The sequence below is a fragment of the Triticum urartu genome, chromosome 6A (assembly GCF_056163025.1).
Source record: "Triticum urartu cultivar PI428250 chromosome 6A, HENAU_Tu73, whole genome shotgun sequence".
Taxonomy (NCBI): Eukaryota; Viridiplantae; Streptophyta; class Magnoliopsida; order Poales; family Poaceae; genus Triticum; species Triticum urartu.
The window spans coordinates 585,618,737-585,645,077 of NC_141878.1; the positions used below are offsets into that span (position 1 = coordinate 585,618,737).

At 45.5% G+C, this 26,341-nt stretch overlaps 1 long non-coding RNA gene and 1 pseudogene across 1 annotated transcript; both read right to left on the reverse strand.

The window, feature by feature from the left end:
* Positions 1-19,541: 19,541 nt before the first annotated feature.
* Positions 19,542-21,550, reverse strand: LOC147966677 (uncharacterized). The gene is made up of 3 exons (XR_015607843.1): positions 20,900-21,550; positions 19,969-20,410; positions 19,542-19,890 (listed from the first exon to the last, which is right to left on the reverse strand). It is a non-coding gene; the product is annotated as an uncharacterized LOC147966677 (long non-coding RNA).
* Positions 21,551-24,533: 2,983 nt separating this feature from the next.
* On the reverse strand, positions 24,534-24,962 carry LOC147966678 (putative ripening-related protein 6 pseudogene; annotated as a pseudogene).
* Between the last annotated feature and the right edge of the window lie 1,379 nt (positions 24,963-26,341).

Consider the following 26,341-nt stretch of genomic DNA (forward strand, 5'->3'; position numbering starts at 1 on the left):
CAGCTGCACGGCCTGCTCCACCGCTACCTCCCTGTGCCTATGCTCCACGGCTACCTGTGACGCCCACCACCTTCCCGCGACGCCATGGGTGGGGCGCCCGCCACCTGCTCGATCCGCGGCGCGGCCTCCTTCCATGCGCCCGGCCGGAGCGCTCAAAGGTGGGGGGCTGCTGGAGCTATTTAAACTAGGAGGAAGAACCCTAGGGCGAAATGGTGAGCAGCGGCGACCCCGGAGTATTTGGCGAGGCAGGCATCGGGCTGGAGATCCGCCGCGTCCACGACTGGGTTCCCGAGGGGTAAGTCTCGCCTCTTGTTTAGATTGAGCTTAGTTGTGCATTTGAACACTCGATTCGAGTAGGTTTGCCCAATTAGTGTGCTGATTGCGTCTCTGTTTTTCGCCGGTTAGGATGGAGTTGCGGTTTGCTTTCATGGTGCACATTAGAAGGGACCGGTACATGTTCGATGCAAAGGATAAGAAGACATACCAAGGAGGTTTTGATTATCGGTTGCCAATGGCTAGTAATTGGAGTTTCAGACAATTTGGGGAGGTAATTTGTAGCCAATATCCTCGGGGTTTGCTTGATGAAGTGGTATACAAATACTATGATGGGGAAAAGAATTGGGTGACAGTTAGTAATGATGAAGAGCTAGCTACCATGTTTGTTAGGCATAAAGAGAAAGATAATTTTCATGTGAGGCTGCAAGTTGATGTGCTTGAGCAGGCATTTGGACCTAGGATGGCGGGTGCAACATCTCGGGGAGAACCAAGTCGTCGTAATGGCATCTCTAGCCAGAACAGTTCAGTTGGTGCACGGCGACGTGGTGGCTCGACAAGTGTGGGCAACAGCAGTAGGGCCCCCCTTGAAGTGGAGCCTGATGGCTACAATTCTGGGGTTGATGAAGAGAAGCTATATTCTGATGTTATTCGGAATTTACGACGGGCACCTCGGACTGAAAATCAAGATGAGGCTCACAATGCAGTCCGTGTGGATGATGACGCGATGGGTGAGGACGAAGACCTTGCAGCTGTTGAATGGGAGAAGGTACAATTTTTGCATCCATGAATGAGTGTAGAAATGCACTTGTGACATACTGCATCAAGGTAGAACGTACTTTCAAAGTTGACAAGAGTGATCAAGTACGTTACAGAGTGCACTGTCCGACTGAAGGTTGTCCATGGAGGCTGCTTGCATCTAAAATGCGGAATAGCACTAATGTTCAGGTCAAAGTGAACCCTTTTAAGAACACATGCCAGGAATCAACCCTTAGGAAGGATACAATCAGTAGAGCCAAGTCAAGATGGGTGGCAGAAGAAGTAAAGAAGTGGGTGAAAGAAAATCAGCAAGTGGGTCCAAAGGAATTGTAGAAGAACATCAAAGATAAGTTCAAGATAGATTTACCATACATGAGGTTGTTCAATGGTAAACAACATGCTATGGATTCTATTTATGGTAACTGGCAGGAAATTTTTCAATTGTTGTATTCATTCAAAGGTGAAGTGGAGAGGACAAGCCCAGGTAGTATTGTAGATATTGATCACCACACCGTGGAGTACACATTTAGGGGAGTGACAAAGACCAAGGAATGCTTTAGGAGGGTTTTTGTCTGCTTTGAGGCTTGTCGCCGGGGTTTTTTGGCAGGCTGCAGGCCTTATTTGGCTATTGATGCCACTTTTCTCATAGGGAGGTTTAAAGGACAGTTAGTAGCAGCTTGTGCAGTTGATGCACATAGTTTTGTATTTCCAGTTGCCTATGGTGTGTTGGAGACAGAGTCTGAGGAGAGCTGGACTTGGTTTTTGCATAATCTCCGCCGGGCTATTGCACATCCCAATGGGTTGGTCATTCATACAGATGCCTGCAAAGGTTTAGAAGTGGCCGTGGACAATGTGTTCCCTGGAGTAGAGCATAGGGAATGCATGCATCACCTTGCTGCAAATTTCATCAAGAAATTCAAAGGAAAGGTGTATACCGACAATTTATGGCCAGCATCTTTGACATGCAGTGTGAAGAAGCACAACTACCACTTGAGGCAGTTATACATGAATCCCAAAGTGAAAGAATACTTGGAAACACACCACTCCAAGTTATGGGCCAGAAGCCAATTCAGTGAAGTGAGCAAAGTTGACTATGTGCACAATAATCTAGCAGAGTCTTTCAACTCAACGATCCGGAAACTAAAGGGTCATTATGTGGTGGATTTGCTTGATAGGATAAGGATAGAATACATGCAGAAATTTCATTATCGTGCAGGAATAGCTGAGGCAAAATTCATGGGCCACATTATCATCCCTACCGTGATGAATGAACTGAAGCAGAAGACAACAGGCTTGAAAATGAACATGACTCTTTGCTCGGATACCACAGCAGAGATATCATATTTGGATAAAGAAAAGAGGGAATGGAGACATCCAGTGGATTTAGAATCTAGAACTTGCAGTTGTAGGCAATGGCAGATAACTGGGTTGCCATGCATTCATGCCTTGTTTTTCATCACTTCTCTCCCAGGTCCAGCAGGGAACATACAGTAGTATGTGCATGATTACTACTATGTTGCAAGGTTCAAAGCCACATATGCTTATGCCTTGCCTGCTATGGAGGGAAAACAACAATGGGACATGGTGGACCCTGGATTCAAGCTTTGCGCTCCAATTCTGAAGAGAGCAGCAGGTAGACCAAGGAAGAGTCAAATCAGACCTCGCAGCGAAGGAGCTGGACTTGGAGCGAGGAAGCGTAAGTGCACAAGGTGTGGTGGGTCTGGTCATTTTGGTAAGTATTGTGATAACACAGTAGATCCAGCGTTCGTAGAGAGTTTCGATGAAGGCTTCGATGAAAATGTTGGTCAGCAGCCGGTTGCCTCAACAGATGATGAAAATGATGGTCAACAGCCGGTTGCATCAGATGAGGATTTTGACGAGGTTCCAAATGATGATGGTCAACAGCCGCATGATTTTGACGATGATCCAAAATATCCTCCAAATAATGATTCAAGTGAGGCTCCAAATGGTGATCCAAGTGAGGCTCTAAATGGTGATCATGGTGATCCAAGTGAGGCTCCAAATAATGATCCAAGTGAGGCTCCAAATGGTGACCAACCTTCTGTTGTTGTGAATTCTGCTAGGTATGTAAATCTTGCAAGGGTCAAATACTACTGTACATCTATCATTTGACATGATCTCATTACCGTTTATGTTTTGCACAGTTCTATGGTAGGTTTGAAGAAGACGCGCAAGGTACCAACAACCAAGAGAAGAAGAGAAGAAACAATGAGCACAAGGTGCACGAGGAGCAAAGTGATGGCAAGAAGCTCAAGGAACAGACAGAAGCCCCAACGCTATCTATGAATAATTATGAAACATTATGAATAAGGGATGATGTTGTATTATGAAACATTTGTCACTTGACATGTTGTATTTCTGTTGGATGATGTTGGACCTATGTTAGAAGTATGTTTGACATGATGTTTAAATATCTGTTGGATGATGTTTGAATGAGCACATGGTTTTTCCTTTTTTTGATTTTTTTGAATTTTGTTTTGCTCATTTAAATTCTGGTCAAACCTAACTTTGACCAAGATTTAAACAAGTCTAAAACATCAAAATGAAAAACTAAGCCTGGATACTTCTTAGTCAATCCAAAATGAAGTTGTGGTGAGCTTTTTAAATTTTTCATGAAAAATGTGCTAAAAAGAGGGGTCCAAAGGTAGGGTAAACGGCCTCATTTCTAAGCAAAATTTTTTTTGACCTTGTCTAAATCAGCCAAATAACTTTCCTACACATATATTCTATATGTACAGACTATGTGCGCTGGTTTTTCCATTTTTTGATTTTTTTTTAAATTTGTTTTGCTCATTTGAATTCGGGTCAAACTTAACTTTGACCAAGATTTAAACAAGTGTAAAACATCAAAATGAAAAATTAAGCCTGGATCCTTCTTAGTCACTCCAAAATGAAGCTGTGGTTAGTTTTTTGAAATTTTCATGTTAATTTGCCCAAAACACTTCTCTTCACTTCATACAAGAGAGTTTGAGATACTCGAGATATCATACAATACACATGAACTTATCATTTAAATGTATGTAAAGCTTGTTTATCAACTTAAATCGTTAGTATATGACATAAGAAGACTATCTGCGCAGGTTTTTTATTTTTCTGATTTTTATTTAATTTATTATGCTTATTTGAAATTTGGTCAAACATAGCTTTGACTGCTCCAAACCCCGCTAACCCTAGCGCCGAACAAGGACCGTTCATCTAACCCTAGCGGCGATCAAGGGCCGTCGATCTAACCCTTCTAGAAGGAATCTGCAAGGAGGAGGGGGGCGATCCGTGAGATGCAATCTGATTGGCTAGGAGATTGTTTTTTAACAAATACCGGGCGCGCTGGATGGACCGTTGGGCCGTCTCGTGCTCTGGGCCTGAGACCGCAGTAAATAGCCCGTCTCAGCCTTTCCAGGCCTTGCATGCATGGAGGCGGCGACGTGGGTTTGCATGCGCGGGAGGCGGCGACGTGCATGCATGCAAGCGAGGCGAGCGAGGCGCGTTAGGTGAGCTAGGCTAGCGAGGCGAGCTAGGTGGTTCAATGCAGTGGTTCAGGGCAGCGATTCACATGCACCGCCCGGTCAAAGAGCTATGCAGTGATTCAGATGCACGCACGCGCCCCATGCATCGTTTTCGTGCAAAAAATTAAGTGTGCAAAACGTAACGGATACACACACGCGTCCAGATTCACACACACACCGTTCTCATCCTTTCTCTCTTCCTCTCCCACCCACAGGCCTATAAATGGGGTGCCTCTCTTCCTCTCCCACCCACAAGCTAGATCCGATCCTCTCCAACTTCAAACACCCAAGCGACCGAGCCCTCCCCAAGCGAGACCAAGTGAAGATGCAGTTCAACGGGCCGATTTTCAACCGTCCGCCTGTCGTGCCGGAGCTACGCTACCCACCGGGCATGCTCGTGGAGAGGGAGCTCCGTGTGTGGGCTATTTCAAGGTGGCGGGGTTCCGTCGAACTCACCCGCGCCTTCCTCAGAGCGGGCTATGCCCACCTCCCACGGGGCTCGCCGAGGATGTTCACCCTCAACGAGGTTCGTGACCGCGGCGGCATCCTCCTACTGCTCACGGTCACCTTCACCAACCTGTTTGACGCGCGCGAGCTCCTCGGCCAAGTATTTTGGTGCGGCTGCGAGGCCATCTTCTTCACCGTCTACAACATCTACACCAACTACGAGCGCATCTTCCCCGCTCCTGGCCAGATGCACTCCCTTCCCTACGACGAGGAGGAGGAGGTGTGAAGATGAAGACGGTGTTGAAGGGGCGCGCGCAGCCAAGGTGGAAGAAGAAGGTCAAGATGAAGATGTTCAAGCCCGGAGTCAAGCTCGTCATGTTTCGTTTTTTATTTTGTTGCTTTTCTATGTCGTGTCATGTCGTGTCATGTTTCGTCATGTGTCTGTGAACTGTCCGTGAACTTATCTAAGTTATTGCAATGGTACGGTGTGTTCCATCTTATCTAAGTTATTAGGGTTTATTATGTGTATTAAAAAATGTCCGTGCCCAAACATATCATTTCTTCCCTAAACAAGTCATGAAGTTCGAGAACTTGTGGTTTTCATTAATGAAAATCGGTGGGAGTGAGAAGCCCTCTGTTTCATTCAAACAAAAAGTTATGAACTAACATGCAAATTTATTCCCTTTAAATCCTAAACCAAGTGCCACTCTAACCCTAAACCAAATGTCACTCTGACCAAAATCATGTGGTAGTGCAATATACATTTTCAACCTTCCAACCCTCCAAAATTTAAGTGCAAAACAATGGAAAACCACTCTCACGATTGTGCAAACATTCACGGTCTCACTAATTTTTTTAAAAAAATTCACAATCTCACTATGTATACCTTCCTTCCCTATCCATGTCAAAGTCTTGCCATCTGTCCTAGCGGTTACCAGCGCAGCCCTAAACACCACAAACCCACGCGGTTCTGGGTTCGAGTCTCTAGCCGCACCAATTTTTTGTGCATTTCCATCCTTTATTTTTTAGACAAATTATGTTTTTCTCAATGTAATGCCCTTAAAAATTGTTCATTTATTTTGGCACCTAGCGTAAACCTCTACCAGAGCTGAGGTACATTTTCCATGAGATTTTGGTCTTTAATTTAAATCACGGTGTATTTGAATTGGATTAATTAACAGCTTCAAAAAATTTCTAACCTTAATTGTTTGGCTCCGGAATAATTCAATTAGCTTCCACAAAAAGTTCCAGCATTATGATTTACTGCCTAAATTAAATCAGAATAGAAAACAGAAAAATACGCAAGAGAACCCCCGAATGAGCCCAATTGGATGCAGTTGGCCCATTAGTCTAGCCTGCACATGGCTCTACGCTTTGAATTTGGCCCAAGAACAACCTTTTTTTGGACAGAAAGGTAGAGCAGAGAGCTGCATTTCATTGATCAAAAGTTTCTGAATTCCTAATTTCTTCTTTTTTTTCCAACATATTTTAATGTTGGTCACTTCTTCTCTTTTTGTTTCAACATTTAAACAACTTTAACCAACATTTAAACTAGGTGGATTTCTCAAACAATTTCAAGATTACAAATTCCTCCTTAATTCATGCCTTTTCATACATTTTCAACATTACAACCAGTGCGATTTGTTGGGTTTCGTAGTAATTTCAAAAAAATTCCTACGCTCACGCAAGATCATGGTGATGCATAGCAACGAGAGGGGAGAGTATGATCTACGTACCCTTGTAGATCGACAACGGAAGCATTTGGTTGACGTAGTCGTACGTCTTCAGGCCCGACCGATCAAGCACCGAAACTACGACACCTCCGAGTTCTAGCACACGTTCAGCTCGATGACGATCCCCGGACTCCGATCCAGCAAAGTGTCGGGGAAGAGTTCCGTCAGCACGACGGCGTGGTGACGATCTTGATGTACTACTGCAGCAGGGCTTCGCCTAAGCACCGCTACAATATTATCGAGGACTATGGTGGAAGGGGGCACCGCACACGGCTAAGAATATGATCACGTGGATCAACTTGTGCTGTTCTGGGGTGCCCCTGCCTCCGTATATAAAGGCTCAAGGGGGGGGGTGCGGCCGGCCTAGGAGAGGCGCGCCAGGAGGAGTCCTACTCCCTCTGGGAGTAGGATTCCCCCCCCCCCCCAATCCTAGTTGGAATAGGATTCGCGGAGGGGGGAAAAGAGAGAGGGGGGCCGGCCCCCTCTCCTTGTCCTATTCGGACCAAGGGAGGGGAGGGGCGCGCGGCCCATCTAGGGCTGCCCCTTCTCTTTTCCACTAAGGCCCACTTAGGCCCATATAGCTCCCGGGGGGTTCCGGTAACCTCCCGGTACTCCGGTAAAATCCCGATTTCACCCGGAACACTTCCGATATCCAAACATAGGCTTCCAATATATCAATCTTTATGTCTTGACCATTTCGAGACTCCTTGTCATGTCCGTGATCACATCCGGGACTCCGAACAACCTTCGGTATATCAAAATATATAAACTCATAATATAATTGTCATTGTAACCTTAAGCGTGCGGACCCTACGGGTTCGAGAACAATGTAGACATGACCGAGACACGTCTCCGGTCAATAACCAATAGCGGAACCTGGATGCTCATATTGGCTCCTACATATTCTACGAAGATCTTTTATCGGTCAGACTGCATAACAACATACGTTGTTCCCTTTGTCATCGGTATGTTACTTGCCCGAGATTTGATCGTCGGTATCCCATACCTAGTTCAATCTCGTTACCGGCAAGTCTATTTACTCGTTCTGTAATACATCATCCCGCAACTAACTCATTAGTTGCAATGCTTGCAAGGCTTAAGTGATGTGCATTACCGAGAGGGCCCAGAGATACATCTCCGACAATCGGAGTGACAAATCCTAATCTCGAAATACGCCAACCCAACATGTACCTTTGGAGACACCTGTAGAGCTCCTTTATAATCACCCAGTTACGTTGTGACGTTTGGTAGCACACAAAGTGTTCCTCTGGCAAACGGGAGTTGCATAATCTCATAGTCATAGGAACATGTATAAGTCATGAAGAAAGCAATAGCAACATACTAAACGATTGGGTGCTAAGCTAATGGAATGGGTCATGTCAATCAGATCATTCAACTAATGATGTGATCCTGTTAATCGAATGACAACTCTTTGTCTATGGTTAGGAAACATAACCATCTTTGATTAACAAGCTAGTCTAGTAGAGGCATACTAGTGACACTCTATTTGTCTATGTATTCACACATGTATTATGTTTCCGGTTAATACAATTCTAGCATGAATAATAAACTTTTATCATGATATAAGGAAATAAATAATAACTTTATTATTGCCTCTAGGGCATATTTCCTTCAGTCTCCCACTTGCACTAGAGTCAATAATCTAGATTACACAGTAATGATTCTAACACCCATGGAGCCTTGGTGCTGATCATGTTTTGCTCGTGGAAGAGGCTTAGTCAACGGGTCTGCAACATTCAGATCTGTATGTATCTTGCAAATCTCTATGTCTCCCACCTGGACTAGATCCTGGATGGAATTGAAGCGTCTCTTGATGTGCTTGGTTCTGTTGTGAAATCTGGATTCCTTCGCCAAGGCAATTGCACCAGTATTGTCACAAAAGATTTTCATTGGACCCGATGCACTAGGTACGACACCTAGATCGGATATGAACTCCTTCATCCAGACTCCTTCATTTGCTGCTTCCGAAGCAGCTATGTATTCTGCTTCACACGTAGATCCCGCCACGACGCTTTGTTTAGAACTGCACCAACTGACAGCTCCACCGTTTAATGTAAACACGTATCCAGTTTGCGATTTAGAATCGTCCGGATCAGTGTCAAAGCTTGCATCAACGTAACCGTTTGCGATGAGCTCTTTGTCACCTCCATATACGAGAAACATATCCTTAGTCCTTTTCAGGTACTTCAGGATGTTCTTGACCGCTGTCCAGTGATCCACTCCTGGATTACTTTGGTACCTCCCTGCTAGACTTATAGCAAGGCACACATCAGGTCTGGTACACAGCATTGCATACATGATAGTGCCTATGGCTGAAGCATAGGGAACATCTTTCATCTTCTCTCTATCTTCTGCAGTGGTCGGGCATTGAGTCCGACTCAACTTCACACCTTGTAACACAGGCAAGAACCCTTTCTTTGCTTGATCCATTTTGAACTTCTTCAAAATCTTGTCAAGGTATGTGCTTTGTGAAAGTCCAATTAAACATCTTGATCTATCTCTATAGATCTTTATGCCTAATATGTAAGCAGCTTCACCGAGGTCTTTCATTGAAAAACTTTTATTCAAGTATCCCTTTATGCTATCCAGAAATTCTATATCATTTCCGATCAGTAATATGTCATCCACATATAATATCAGAAATGCTACAGAGCTCCCACTCACTTTCTTGTAAATACAGGCTTCTCCAAAAGTCTGTATAAAACCAAATGCTTTGATCACACTATCAAAGCGTTTATTCCAACTCCGAGAGGCTTGCATCAGTCCATAAATGGATCGCTGGAGCTTGCACACTTTGTTAGCTCCCTTTGGATCGACAAAACCCTCCGGTTGCATCATATACAACTCTTCTTCCAGAAATCCATTCAGGAATGCAGTTTTGACATCCATCTGCCAAATTTCATAATCATAAAATGCGGCAATTGCTAACATGATTCGGACAGACTTAAGCATCGCTACGGGTGAGAAGGTCTCATCGTAGTCAATCCCTTGAACTTGCCGAAACCCTTTTGCGACAAGTCGAGCTTTGTAGACAGTAATATTACCGTCGGCGTCAGTCTTCTTCTTGAACATCCATTTATTCTCAATTGCTTGCCGATCATTGGGCAATTCAACCAAAGTCCACACTTTGTTCTCATACATGGATCCCATCTCAGATTTCATGGCTTCAAGCCATTTTGCGGAATCTGGGCTCACCATCGCTTCTTCATAGTTCGTAGGTTAATCATGATCTAGTAGCATGACTTCCAGAACAGGATTACCGTACCACTCTGGTGCGGATCTTACTCTGGTTGATCTATGAGGTTTAGTAGTATCTTGTTCTGAAGTTTCATGATCATTATCATTAGCTTCCTCACTAATTGTTGTAGGTGTCACAGAAAAAGTTTTTTGTGATGCACTACTTTCTAATAAGGGAGCAGGTACAGTTACCTCGTCAAATTCTACTTTCCTCCCACTCACTTCTTTCGAGAGAAACTCCTTCTCTAGAAAGTTTTCGAATTTAGCAACAAAAGTCTTGCCTTCGGATCTGTGATAGAAGGTGTATCCAATAGTCTCCTTTGGATATCCTATGAAGACACATTTCTCCGATTTGGGTTCGAGCTTATCAGGTTGAAGCTTTTTCACATAAGCATCGCAGCCCCAAACTTTCAGAAACGACAACTTTGGTTTCTTTCCAAACCATTGTTCATAAGGCGTCGTCTCAACGGATTTTGATGGTGCCCTATTTAACGTGAATGCGGCCGTCTCCAAAGCATAACCCCAAAAACAATAGCGGTAAATCAGTAAGAGACATCATAGATCGCACCATATCTAGTAAAGTACAATTACGACGTTCGGACACACCATTACGCTGTGGTGTTCCGGGTGGCGTGAGTTGCGAAACTATTCCGCATTGTTTCAAATGTACACCAAACTCGTAACTCAAATATTCTCATCCACGATCAGATCGTAGAAACTTTATTTTCTTGTTACGATGATTTTCAACTTCACTCTGAAATTCTTTGAACTTTTCAAATGTCTCAATATTCATCATGAGCCTCAATATTCATCGGACCACATACATCTGTATGTATGATTTCCAACAAATCTGTTGCTCTATCCATAGTACCGGAGAACGGTGTTTTAGTCATCTTGCCCATGAGGCACGGTTCACAAGTACCAAGTGATTCATAATCAAGTGGTTCCAAAAGTCCATCAGTATGGAGTTTCTTCATGCGCTTTACACCGATATGACCTAAACGGCAGTGCCACAAATAAGTTGCACTATCATTATCAACTCTACATCTTTTGGTTTCAACATTATGAATATGTGTGTTACTACTATCGAGATTCAATAAGAATAGGCCACTCTTCAAGGGTGCATGACCATAAAAGATATTACTCATATAAATAGAACAACCATTATTCTCTGATTTAAATGAATAACCGTCTCGCATCAAACAAGATCCAGATATAATGTTCATGCTTAACGCTGGCACCAAATAACAATTATTTAGATCTAATATTAATCCCGAAGGTAGATGTAGAGGTAGCGTGCCGACTGCGATCACATCGACTTTGGAACCGTTTCCCACGCGCATCATCACCTCGTCCTTAGCCAATCTTCGCTTAATCCGTAGTCCCTGTTTCGAGTTGCAAATATTAGCAACAGAACCAGTATCAAATACCCAGGTACTACTGCGAGCATTAGTAAGGTACACATCAATAACATGTATATCACATATACCTTTGTTCACCTTGCCATCCTTCTTATCCGCCAAATACTTGGGGCAGTTCCGCTTCCAGTGACCAGTCTGCTTGCAGTAGAAGCAGTCAGTTTCAGGCTTAGGTCCAGACTTGGGTTTCTTCTCTCGAGCAGCAATTTGCTTGCCGTTCTTCTTGAAGTTCCCCTTCTTCTTCCCTTTGCCCTTTTTCTTGAAACTAGTGGTCTTGTTGACCATCAACACTTGATGCTCCTTTTTGATTTCTACCTCTGCAGCTTTCAGCATTGCGAAGAGCTCGGGAATAGTCTTATTCATCCCTTGCATATTATAGTTCATCACGAAGCTCTTGTAGCTTGGTGGCAGTGATTGGAGAATTCTGTCAAATGACGCAATCATCCGGAAGATTCACTCCCATCTGAATCAAGTGATTATTATACCCAGACATTTTGAGTATATGCTCACTGACAGAACTGTTCTCCTCCATCTTGCAGCTATAGAACTTATTGGAGACTTCATATCTCTCAATCCGGGCATTTGCTTGAAATATTAACTTCAACTCCTGGAACATCTCATATGCTCCATGACGTTCAAAACGTCGTTGAAGTCCCGGTTCTAAGCCGTAAAGCATGGCACACTGAACTATCGAGTAGTCATCAGCTTTGCTCTGCCAGACGTTCACAACATCTGGTGTTGCTCCAGCAGCAGGCCTGGCACCCAGCGGTGCTTCCAGGATGTAATTCTTCTGTGCAGCAATGAGGATAATCCTCAAGTTACGGACCCGGTCCTTGTAATTGCTACCATCATCTTTCAACTTTGCTTTCTCAAGGAACGCATTAAAATTCAACGGAACAACATCACGGGCCATTTATCTACAGTCATACATAAACAAGCAAGATACTATCAGGTACTAAGTTCATGATAAATTTAGGTTCAATTAATCATATTACTTAAAGAACTCCCACTTAGATAGATATCCCTCTAATCCTCTAAGTGATTACGTGATCCAAATCAACTAAACCTTGTCCGATCATCACGTGAGATGGAGTAGATTCATTGGTGAACATCACTATGTTGATCATATCTACTATATGATTCACGATCGACCTTTCGCTCTCCGTGTTCCGAGGCCATATCTGTATATGCTTGGCTCGTCAAGTATAACCTGAGTATTCCGCGTGTGCAACTGTTTTGCACCCGTTGTATTTGAACGTAGAGCCTATCACACCCGATCATCACGTGGTGTCTCAGCACGAAGAACTTTCGCAGCGGTGCATACTCAGAGAGAACACTTCTTGATAATTTAGTGAGAGATCATCTTATAATGCTACCGTCAATCAAAGCAAGATAAGATGCATAAAAGATAAACATCACATGCAATCAATATAAGTGATATGATATGGCCATCATCATCTTGTGCTTGTGATCTCCATCTCCGAAGCACCGTCATGATCACCATCGTCACCGGCGCAACACCTTGATCTCCATCGTAGCATCATTGTCGTCTCACCAATCTTATGCTTCCACGACTATCGCTACCGCTTAGTGATAAAGTAAAGCATTACAGCGCGATTGCATTGCATACAATAAAGCGACAACCATATGGCTCCTGCCGGTTGCCGATAACTCGGTTACAAAACATGATCATCTCATACAATAAAATTTAGCATCATGTCTTGACCATATCACATCACAACATGCCCTGCAAAAACAAGTTAGACGTCCTCTACTTTGTTGTTGCATGTTTTACGTGGCTGCTACAGGCTTAAGCAAGAACCAATCTCACCTATGCATCAAAAACCACAACGATAGTTTGTCAAGTTGGTGCTGTTTTAACCTTCGCAAGGACCGGGCGTAGCCACACTCAGTTCAACTAAAGTTGGAGAAACTGTCACCCGCAAGCCACCTATGTGCAAAGCACGTCGGGAGAACTGGTCTCGCGTAAGCGTACGCGTAATGTCGGTCCGAGCCGCTTCGTCCAACAATACCGCCGAACCAAAGTATGACATGCTGGTAAGCAGTATGACTTATATCGCCCACAACTCACTTGTGTTCTACTCATGCATATAACATCAACATATAAAACCTAGGCTCGGATGCCACTGTTGATTTCAAAAAATTTCCTACGCTCACGCAAGATCATGGTGATGCATAGCAACGAGAGGGGAGAGTATGATCTACGTACCCTTGTAGATCGACAACGGAAGCGTTTGGTTGATGTAGTCGTACGTCTTCACGGCCCGACCGATCAAGCACCGAAACTACGGCACCTCCGAGTTCTAGCACACGTTCTGCTCGATGACGATCCCCGGACTCCGATCCAGCAAAGTGTCGGGGAAGAATTCCGTCAGCACGACGGCGTGGTGACGATCTTGATGTACTACTGCAGCAGGGCTTCGCCTAAGCACCGCTACAATATTATCGAGGACTATGGTGGAAGGGGGCACCGCACACGCACTACTAGAAAAAGGGCTATAGATGGGATTGACACTAATGGCGCACCACCTTCTGATACGCCATTAGAGCTGAAACTACTAATGGCGCACCTGGCCCAGGGTGCGCCATTAGTATCAAATTTTTTTTGAACTAGTGCGCCTGTCCAAACATACTAATGGCGCATCCAGACACAGTGCACCATTACTAGTTGTAACTAATAATGGCGCACCTGTCGGAAAGTGCGCCACTAATGTTGTTTTTTATTATATTTTTTATTACTTTTTTTGCAAAACTACTAATGGCGCACTGTTCCACCATGCGCCATTACTAGTTTAAACTAGTAATGGCGCACTGTTCCACCATTAGTATGTTTTTTTTGCAAAACTACTAATGACGCACCACCAGAAGGTGCGTCATTAGTAACCTGGATTACTAATGGCGCATTTAGAGTTAGTGCGCCATTAGTAAGTGGGCAGCAACAAGATATTTTGGACATCCATCCATCCATCCGACCCAACGCACCAACACACACACACACACTCTCTCTCTCTCTATCTATCTCTCTCGGTCGAACCCACCCAAACCCTCGTCGCCTCCTCTCTTCCCCCCGAACCCCTCTCTCCCTCGCTGCCGTCGCCACCCATGCCGCCCGGTTCCGGCGAGCTCCGGCCGCGCGCAGCACGCCCGCGAGATCCCCTTGGTCCGCATCTGGCTTACCTCCATGCAGATCCGCGGCTCCCCCACTGGCTAGGGTTTTGCATCCCCTTTTGTTCGCCGGGATCCGCCATGGCAGGCCACGGCGAGGCCATAGGTGACCGGATCCAGCACTGGTAAGCCCCTCCCCCTCCTTCTTCGCCCACCATCTCCTCCTCACCTCACCTCATCTTCTCTTCCTTCTCTGCAGGTCGCCATGGGCGTGCCGACGATGACGGCAGGAGGGGCGCACCTCCGTGGGGCGGGACGCCGCCATGGAGATGGATTCCCTTGTCCGCCACCACGCAGCGGCACCATGGAGCCTCCCAGCGCCCCAAACCCTAGCGGAGAGAGAGGAGCTGCTCCTAGTACAGCACGCCATGGAAGGGATTTTTTGGTATTTTTGTTGTTGTTTCTCTTCCCGATCTAATCATGTGGAAGGCCCTTTTCCTCACCATGATTTATTCATCTCCCCTTCCTCTGTTTTGTGCAGTTTGCTCTAATGGTGAAGCTTCTTCTGCAGGACACCCTCCACCCCTCCCCTGCATCCACTTCCTACCCCCATACATGGTGAGCTACAACCTCTCTTTCTAGCCCTTGCAAATCTGATCTAGAGTGGACATGAATTGCAATTGTCATGGACACTACATAACAGCAAGTATTGGTTCAGTTTTTGTGTGAAATTCAATTGTCATTGTGCTTTTTGATGCTTGCTTCAGAAAAATAAAATCATGGATAGATAGAAGATGGAAACAATGAGCTTCCTTTCAAGTTAGTAATACTAAAAATCATTTGGCTCATCAATTTTTCATGTCTTGTGTTAAATCCACTCCATTGCAATCTGGCTATGTATGGATGGTTTGGTACAATTTGCCATGGATGAGTATAGTAGTTACGTACACATGTGCTCTGTAGTTTTAGTCCTTCTTGTGTTGCTGCACTTAGTCTAGAGATACAACGACATTAGTTAGGTCATGGATGGATGGATCAATACATACAGCTAGCACTGCTAGCAACAACAACAAAATAACCTTGTGATTGATTCTGTTGACGCTAGCATGCTCTATTAGTTTTGGAGCCCAACCATGGACTGTACGTACTAAGCTAGCTCAAGCACACACACATGCAGCTTGATTTATTTCTGTAGATACTAGCAGCAGCACGCGTGTCTCCTATACTAGCTTGCTTAATTTCTATACTAGATCAACGACACTAGCACTTACTTGTTTGTTAGATTCGGAGCAGCAGGCATCCTCCGTGGACGATGACGACAACCAAGTCATCCACCGCCACGACGACACCCCACACATGGTCCAACTCGACTACAACATCCACCGCGTGACGGCGACGTGGTCGTGTGCGGCATCGACCAACCTCCTCTCCTGTGAATCCGTCTCCTACCTGTAGCTCCCGCTCTTGTGCTGCTATATTAGTACCTTGCTCTGTTTCATGCGTATGGGTGATTTTGTTTGTGCTTGTGTCATGGAAAAGATCATTCCTATTTATTTGTGCTCTGTTTTCTTTATTATCACGAGTTGCAAAATTAGTAGTGGGAAGTAAACTTTTGTTAACTTGTTGGTTGAACCAATGGAACTACTGTTATATTTGATTTGTTGCTCAACTAGTGCTGCAATGATGGGATCGAATGATTGCATGACCCTAATGTTGGCCTATCATTTCAATTATCTTGGTCTTATAGATGTTATTGTTGCTGTCATATAGCACATGCTAGTTTCTTTATTGGTTGGCTGCTGGTTCTATTTGTTCATATGCATAAGTGCTACTGTTTTTTTGTTATCTTATAAAGGATGTAGTCCTTCATTTGTATATAGCCGTAACTCTCTTATTGATCAACATATACTGATTCATCTCTTTACTGCAATTACTCTGTGTACTTCATGATTTGCTCCTGTAGTGGTATAAAATTATAGTTTCTCTTTCAAGCTGGTATCTGTGTTTGATATATACTAGTCTTTATCTAAATACCATGTATTAGTATTTCTTGTATGGTTTAGTACATCATCTACTGGTGGTTTAGTTGTATATTGTACAGGACATAGTCCTGACGGTTGCATGTAGTGATAATTCTTTCTTTGCATTAGCTATTTCATATGTTTCAGATAATTTAGATGCATGCTTATACTCCTATCTATACCAGGTGCATGTGTTGTGCTTGTGTACCTATATACAGAATAGTACCCATGTGTAAGTGGGTGTATGTGTTCTGCTTATAGCAGATGTTTAGTAAATGTGCTATCAATGGCCTATTTCTTCTTGCAGGTTATGGACTATATCTTTCCTTGCCAATTCCCTCTCTCTTAAATCTGATTTGAACAGATGCTGCACTGGTCTCTTCACTTTCTTTCTTTCTCTCCTACTCTCACTGATAAGAACAGGTGCTCCTTAATCTTGCCATGCCAATGATGGTGTCCTGAGGCTCTCATCGTTACTTAAAGATGTTGCACTACTTTATCCAATGATGCAATAGTCTTAGCACTACTAGGCTGCCTGAGGACAATCCCTACTTCAAACCCTACCTCTGGGCTAGTTGATTAGTAGTGGGTTTGTTGGATTTCATCTGAAAACTAACCCAAGCTTAATTGAGGGATCCCCTAATCATGGAGTTAGTTCTAGTTTGAGTTGATCTTTGGGTTTGGCTTTGATCTATACTTTGCTGGCTCTACTTCTGTCTTTTGGGTTATTGGCTCCATTTATGCAGTGTTGGCTCTCTTCTACTGTTTCTTTGATCAACTTAATCTGATTGGGGTTTGACTAATGTTTCCAAACTCGTAAGTGCTAGCTCCTACAGCAAAGGCATTTTGCTAAGGGGAATGGTACATTTAAACCTTGATCAAGTTTTTCATGTTTGTTGTTTCTTGTTTTGCAGTTTGATGAACTGGAAGAAAGAGGCAGAAGATGAAGAACTAGATAGTTTAGTATAGGTTTAGTTTAAGACTTTTTCTAGATACGCCCGCTATCTAGCGGGAGAGGGGAGGGAGCGTTGGAGGAACCGGATGAAGACGAGTTTCATCGTGTTGATGCTCATCGTGATGACCACAGCTCTCTTCTATGTGATGGTAGTTTAGATGATCGATATCGACTTGTAATGTGAAGACAAATTCGCTACTCGCGGTCTCGAGACTTGTAATATAATGTTCTATCTTTGTTCGGTCTTTTCAATTCGGAGACTAATATGATGAATTGTATTCGGAGACTAATATGATGAATTGTATTCAGAGAGTAATCTTCTATTGTATTCGATGAATCTGTTGTTGATGTGTGCTGTCTATATTTTGTCCAATTATACATTTTGTAACCTGTGCAAAAAACAGAAAATAAAAAAAACCTAATATTCATACTAATGGCGCATCACATCACAGTGTGCCATTAGTATGCCAAAGGATACTAATGGCGCATCATTAAACAGTGCGCCATTAGTATGCCGAAGTTACTAATGGCGCATCTTGTTGTTGTGTGCCATTAGTATGCAAAATCACCTGGGTATACATGGCCCCCCGGGAGGCATACTAATGGCGCACTGTTGTATATACTAATGGCGCATCTGAGGTGCGCCATTAGTATACCAGATATTAATGGCGCACCTGTGGTGCGCCATTAGTAAAATATACTAATGGCATGGCACTAATGGCGCACCACTAATGCGCCATTAATGGCCAAATTAGGTGCGCCATTAGTAGGCCTTTTCCTAATAGTGACGGCTAAGAATATGATCACGTGGATCAACTTGTGTTGTTCTGGGATGCCCTTGCCTCCGTATATAAAGGCTCAGGGGGGGGTGTGGCCGGCCTAGGAGAGGCCAGGAGGAGTCCTTCCCCCCTCCCCCAATCCTAGTTGGAATAGGATTCGTGGAGGGGGGAAAAGAGAGAGGGGGGCCGGCCCCCTCTCCTTGTCCTATTCGGACCAAGGGAGGGGAGGGGCGCGCGGCCCATCTAGGGCTGCTCCTTCTCTTTTCCACTAAGGCCCACTTAGGCCCATATAGCTCCCGGGGGGTTCCGGTAACCTCCCGGTACTCCGGTAAAATCCCGATTTCATCCGGAACACTTCGGATATCCAAACATAGGCTTCCAATATATCAATCTTTATGTCTCGACCATTTCGAGACTCCTCGTCATGTCCGTGATCACATCCGGGACTCCGAACAACCTTCGGTATATCAAAATGTATAAACTCATAATATAACTGTCATCTTAACCTTAAGCGTGCGGACCCTACGGGTTCGAGAACAATGTAGACATGACCGAGACACGTCTTCGGTCAATAACCAATAGCGGAACCTGGATGCTCATATTGGCTCCTACATATTCTATGAAGATCTTTTAGACCGCATAACAACATATGTTGTTCCCTTTGTCATCGGTATGTTATTTGCCCGAGATTCGATTGTCGGTATCCCATACCTAATTCAATCTCGTTACCGGCAAGTCTTTTTACTCGTTCTGTAATACATCATCCCGCAACTAACTCATTAGTTGCAATGCTTGCAAGACTTAAATGATGTGCATTACCGAGAGGGCCCAGAGATACATCTCCGACAATCGGAGTGACAAATCCTAATCTCGAAATACTCCAACCCAACATGTACCTTTGGAGACACCTGTAGAGCTCCTTTATAATCACTTAGTTACGTTGTGACGTTTGGTAGCACACAAAGTGTTCCTCTGGCAAACGGGAGTTGCATAATCTCATAGTCATAGGAACATGTATAAGTCAGGAAGAAAGCAATAGCAACATACTAAACGATCGGGTGCTAAGCTAATGGAATGGGTCATGTCAATCAGATCATTCAACTAATGATGTGATCCTGTTAATTGAATGACAACTCTTTGTCTATGGTTAGGAAACATAACCATCTTTGATTAACAAGCTAGTCTAGTAGAGGCATACTAGTGACACTCTGTTTGTCTATGTATTCACACATGTATTATGTTTCCGGTTAATACAATTCTAACATGAATAATAAACTTTTATCATGATATAAGAAAATAAATAATAACTTTATTATTGCCTCTAGGGCATATTTCCTTCACGATTACCATACATACAAATGCCCAAAAGTATTGGTAGTGCTTGATCTTCAAGCTTCCTAACCTTCTTCTTCAACATCCTAAGCTCAACAGCTAGCTCTCTGTCAATGCGTGCTTCGCCCTTCATCTCTTCTTCCGGAGCTCGTGGTGCGGCTACTGCTGTTCGTGGCAGCATGCGCAACCATTCTTCATGCTCTTTTTGCAGTTCATTCATCAGAGTCTTGGCCAGAGCATCGACCCAAAGAAAGAAGCATGTCACCTGCATGAACACCAAACAGATCAACCCATTGCTCAAAGATCCCGACCACGAAAATGGTGCAATTGCCCCGATTCTTACCCATTCTCGCTGCACACGTAGAACGGACGATTCTGCTTCCTCGATATCTGAGAAACCCTCCGATCAACGCCCGCCCGGCACCGCGGACAGACGAAGACAGGCATGTTCACACGCGCCCGGCTCCGCATCCGCGAGATGGCGCGGGAGCTTGAGGAAGACATGAAGCTCAGAGCCAAAGGGATCTCAACGCCGCCCCGCCGCGCCCTCCACTGCTAGCTTCCCACTGCCGCGCCCTACACAGCTAGCTTCCCGCCGCCGTGCTCTCTCTCTCTCTTTCGCCGTGGTCACTTCTGTGCTCTCTGTCGCCGTGGTCACCGCCGCTGTCGCCCGCTTATATAGCACACCCGCCAACGGCTCTCTGCTCAGCGGCTCTCTGCTGGTCCCACAAGCCATGCGTGCAACGGTCTGAATAAAATTGGCCGTTTCTGCCGCCTAGTCCCACCTGTAAGGGCTGAGTCAAAAGGTTGACCTGACGGAGATGACAGAGTTCACGGAACGAGTTGGTGCGCACGGACTAGGGGCAAAACTAAGCACAATTCGCATCTGAGGGCAAAACTAAGTACATGGACACCACTGAGGGCAAAAGGATAATTAACCCTATTTTCATATACAGGGTTCATCAATTTTGCAAGAGAATTCCGTGTTCTAGTGCAAAAGTGTGCTCTATGAATGATTTATGGTAATAAACAGCTAAAAATCTGAGATGAAAGCAGAAGTTCTACTCTGCAAATGTGTAATGTGCTTGTACTCTAGGTGGAGACATAAAAGTAGCAACGTAAAAAAAGAAACATGAAGAAGAGACCAGTACTCTTTTCCTGCAGCAACATCAAGTGAAAGTTCACATCAAAAGGAGAGGAAGATATCGTCTGAACTCCAATTTATAGCAGCAGCAAAACAATGGTCAATGTAGCAAAAGGATTCAGAGCTGTACATGTTCATCTTGTGCTCGACAGTATTCAGCATGCCTGAGTCTTGGTGGGCCGTGACGCCGCTTGCGCTTCTCCACCGCTGCTTGTGTCGACTGCTACGTGCGGCAAACTTCCGCACTAAAAGTGCACGCGCAGGCATGGCACAACGGCTCACTCCACATTCTCCCCCAGCCACGCTCCCCTAGTGTACAGCAAGTGCAACGCAAGTAGAGAAAGGAGATTCAGCTAGAGTAAGAAGTGTAACACCCTCTCGCCGCAGTGCTGTATGATGCAACCGCCGGGCTCCTGAGCGAGCAACAAGTGATCGTGCTCCGGCGGTGGTGAGGCCATCAATCGTCGTTGCAGCAGGTGGTGCCGCTGCCACATTCGTGCTCCCCAAACAGGGCATCTTAGTATGTCCCGATCGGATGGCCCCGCCAAGGGAACCCCAAGCGCCAAGCGCCGCAAAGAAGGTCTACGGGGAGGAGACCTCAGGCAGCGACCGATGGCCAGGGCGCGGCAGCGATGACGGACCACACATGAAGCCAAGCGGACGTGCAGCCCCCCGTGGGCCGAGGAGCTGCTCGCGCGCTAGCCCGCCCTCAACTCCGCCGAGCACCACCGCGCCATCGTTGCCGCGCTCCGGTGCGCTTGGCTCGACGACACCACCGGCACCAAGCACTCGAGGCCACCATAGCACGCCGAGGGGAGGTTTTTATAGGAGGAGAATACATCACGCATCGCCGGCGCCTCCAGAAAATACGGGAACAGCGGCGCCGCCGTAGTTCCTGGAATATGCGTACGTGCCCATCTTCCGTAAGCACACGAACCCAAACACCAACGTGCCAACGGTAGAACTGGACAACACAAGGGAGGCCCACGGGCCACGGCAAACGCATGCACAGCAGGAGATCTCCAGAACCCAATTCCCACACGGCAACAAAACCGGTCAACCTACACATGCACAACACGACGACAGGACAAAGAGAATGTCGCGGATCACCATAAAAATCGCTAGAGCCACTCTAAATGTACCCTGTCAGATCCCCCAATAATTTTTTGAAACAAGGCAAAAGACTTACCATTTTCATTTAATAAGAAGAGGTTTCAGAACAGACATCACCAAGCGGCGGAAAAGCAAAACAATTACTCTCACGGTATTACATTACGCAAATGCTTAGCGCCTGCAGTGGCCTAAATCGAAACTTCATCTTTGATACGTCGCATGACAATCGCCACCGGCGCCGCTTTGCTCCTGAGATCCCCCAATAATTAGCGTTGCAGCCTCCCATTGGCCGGTTTTTGACTGACAGAAAAAAACCAGGTAATTCAAACCTAGCTAGATTTAGTATATTTAGAATTTTTGCATTGTTAAGACCACGCATGTTGTTGGATCTCATATCGCCAGAAAAGAATGGAGTGTTGCAATCCAAGTTCAATCTAATTAATATTGCACAACAAACGAAGATGATTGAGGAAAGATCAAGACAAGTGCGTGTATAGTAATCTAGGCGTAAATTAACAGGAAAATACAGTTGGTCAAATAAAAGGTCATCCAACTATGAGTATTTAACAAAAAACTACTACAATTCATAGAAACGTGCACAGAAACTACCACTTTACAAATTTATGCCAAAAACTATCACTTTTTCTCTAATCTTTGACTAAAAACTACCATATCTGTAAATCGACCCATTCGTCCATTTTAAACGCACTTATGACAGGCCTGGCCCGCATGTAAGTGTTGTCATCGTTAGTCCATTGCCCAGCCAGCCTATCCACTCCCCCGCCGCCGCCACCGTTAACTGATGTCCAAGCCGGTGAAGCACGAGCGCGCCGGCGTGTGGGTCGAGGCTGTCGGGTCAGCTCGGAGCGGTGGAGGCCGACGTGCGCTTGGGCAGCAGCGGCGCGGCTGCGACGCGCGCGAGCAGCAGCCGCATCGGCCGCGCACGGGCGCGAGCTGCGGTGGCCCCGGCCATGCGGGCATGCTGCTGGTCAGCTCGGAGCTCCGAGTGGTGGAGGCCGAGGTGCGCACGGGCAGCAGTCGCGACGGCCACGACGGGCACAAGCAGCAGCCGCGCCGGTCGTGCACTGGCAGCGGCACGCCGGCCGTGCATGGGCGAGAGCACCAGCTCGGGCCGCAAGCAACAGCGGGACGGGAATGAGCAGCAGCAGCCGCCGCGCCGTATGTGCATGGGCGCGTGCTGTGACGCCGTGCACGAGCAGCAGAGGGGACGGGAACGAGCAAGAGAAGCCGCGACGGCGGCGTGTGGGCGTGAGCAGAGGCGCCGGCGGCCATGCTCCAGGTGAGCTGCGCGTAGCCGCCGCCGCCGCGAGCATGTGCGCCGTCGTGCGTGAGTGAGTGCCGTCAGTGGTCGGCGGCGGAGGTGGCTTGCAGGTGCACACGAGGTGTTTGTAGAAATACCAAAGAGAGGGAGAGAGAGGAGGAAGAAGAGGGTCAACCTGACTTGTGGGTCCATCCTGTCAGAAAAAGGCGTTTAGAAGAGGCGAGTCGGACACTTTCGCGACATGATAGTTTTTAGTTAAAGATTTAGTTAAAAAGTGATAGTTTTCGACATAAATTTGTAAAGTGGTAATTTCTGAGCATGTTTTCATGAAATGTGATAGTTTTTGGTTAAATACTCTTCAACTGGTGTCCAATCTTTATCCGTCATATACTATCATCAACATGTTTCGTAGTTGGCTATGTGGCATCGATCACATGTTCAGCGTACATATAAGGGTATGAGTGATAGCCCGCTTGATTTTCTCATTGTGGGTATATAGATACAATGTGCTTTTTAGTTTTACTAGTAAAACCTTCTACCCAGTCCAGCACATTTGCTCCGTTTGTAGTCTACCCCTCAGTGACAGGAAAATCGACAGTTGTATACGATGATGTGTACACGATTGGAGTCGACAACCAAGGATTTTTTTATTTTTGCAAACTTTTGAAGTTTTGAACTTTTGGGATTTTAATCTTTCATGAAAATCATACTATTCAAATGTCCACCTTTTGAAGTTTCCAAAATTTTGAACTTTTGGTTATTTCGACATTTCAAGTGATTACAACCTTTCGCGATGACTTTAATTTTGTTTCTTAAATTCACCGAAAACAACAAGACTTCGGTTAAAATAATGTACCTATAAAATTTGGATTTGTGACGCTATGTACATCGTCCTAAGAAGCGTGTCTAGTGTGATGATGATTTCTAGGATAGAAATCGAAATAAAAGCTCCTAGGAAAAATCGTAGAGAGCATCATCACTCTAGACAAACTTACACTGAGTGCCACTTTCAGAAAAGTATATTTCCTGAACGCATAGTGCATTTTTTTAACAGGAGGATAATCACGGGCTACTGTACCTCTTGGTGGTTTGATGCGCATCCCGTGCGTAGCTCGGAGAATATTTCCATAGACAAAATACCAAAACTTGCAAGAGGATGTTGAAGCCTGGTATGCATTGGTCAGTGCAGGAGACTAGCGAGCTGAGATCTCACTTTACATTGACTTTCACCCTTATTTGTATTACATATGTATATGCTTCACACACCATGCACGTATGCAAGTACTTTATTACTAGTATTTTAGATTGATCTTTTTCACTCTATCACTCTGATAGACTTGCACTGACAGATACGTACTACTACGACGTTTCATGGGATAAGCCATCTGATGGGCGCGACGCCGGCATTGGTGTCGAGCCCCAGGGCATTCCACACGGCGGCTGATGTCCCCAACTCATCAGCGCCGCAGTCATCGCACACGTCCACGACCATGGCCAGCGTGCTGCGCCCGGTTTGCGTGCTGGCGATGGCTACAAAGTTGTGACACCGGCTCCCGCCCGCGTACAGCTCTGTAGGCAGCGTTGTCAGCAAATCCCCGTCGCTGTGGTATATGCCGTCGCATGCAGCCGGCCCGCCGCCCTCCTCTCCTTCTTCGTACCCGTCCACCGTCATCGTTCCTGTCTGGATGCTGCCGAGAGAATTCCCTAGATCAGCATGGTGCCGGGCGACAGCACATGATACGACCTGCAGGAACACAAGAACGCCAAAGATTGCCACGACCTTGGCGGTGTTTGCCATGGTAATTATCAAGGAGTTCCTGCTTGCGTTTCAATGTTAGCTTACCTTGCTGCCCTGTGTGCTCTCTCAATGCAGTTGGTTCATTATGGGAGTTCATATAGGGGTCGTGCTGTAGCTTGGAGACAAAACAGCCGAGCTAATGGATCTGGTCACTCGTGGCATAGGGAACTGGGTACTGATTTTCATTCCATGCGAGGAGGACAAGTTCAAATTCATTGTTTCACCCTCCAAGGTGGGACCTGCCCACGGACAAGACAGAAGACATGCTTCTAATGATGCCCGTTCTCTCAATGACCATCAGGTTCAGCAGTCAGCACTAAAAAAAAGGACATGGCTGTAGGTTGCGTTAAAAAAACCCTGATAAAAGAGTGTTTTTATTGTCTCATGACATCATATCAAGACGGTACAAGCATAACGAGTTTATATTCGATCTCTACACATGTAAGGAGCAACATTGTATTAAAAATGACTTTTGCCCCGCTTTATAGATAAAGCAAACCGTCAAAAGCACACATACAAAGACTAGTTCAGACCACACACACCCACGTCACACACGACAAGAGGTCCAAAGGTACTGCTAAGGGCACAACTCAACAAGCCCAATATAACACACACAAAAGAACACACAAAGCGCAGCCGAGGCTGGTGCCACGGGACCGCGGGGAATACAGACTACTAATCAGGCTCAGGAGGAGGCGGCGGGGGCGGCGACGACAGACGGACGACCATCGAACGAAGGTCGGCGATGAAGGCGGAAATGGAGTCCCGGTCTTGAGGGCGGCTAAGCGGCCGCCAAAGCTGCAAGTAACCAGACAGTTTGGAAAGAGTATCAGTAGCCCGCCGAAGAGGAGTGCGCTAAGGAGCAACATTGTCAAGAAAAGAAGGCAGAATATAGTCAACAAAGGATAAAAACAAGGCCTATGGACGAGGGCTGATCTCCTGCACACCACCATCTACGGTAAGTAAAAACTTCCTTGACTGCTTGTTCCAACCACACACATGCCACTTCCATGACTGCTTGTTGCAACCACTCACATGCCGGTGTAAGCGATTTGTTTTGGGAGCACTAGTAAAGGACTAGTGTGTAGTGCGTGGCGGCACGCCGCGCTTCACTGACATATGGCTCAAACACGTTCTCGTTTACTTTTACCTTATACATTATGATCAATAATATTGTGATCAAATAGGCATTCAACATGTTGAAAAAGTTGAAAATTTTGAAACACGTCAGAATTATTTTTAAGCATAAAGACCAAGTTGAACTTACTAAAATCATCTCTAAAGCTTACACAAACGGGTCAAAGAGCGAAAACATCAGAAAACATAAGCTCTAAAGAAGATTCCGACTCGGTAGTTGATCTATAATACAGAAGTTGATG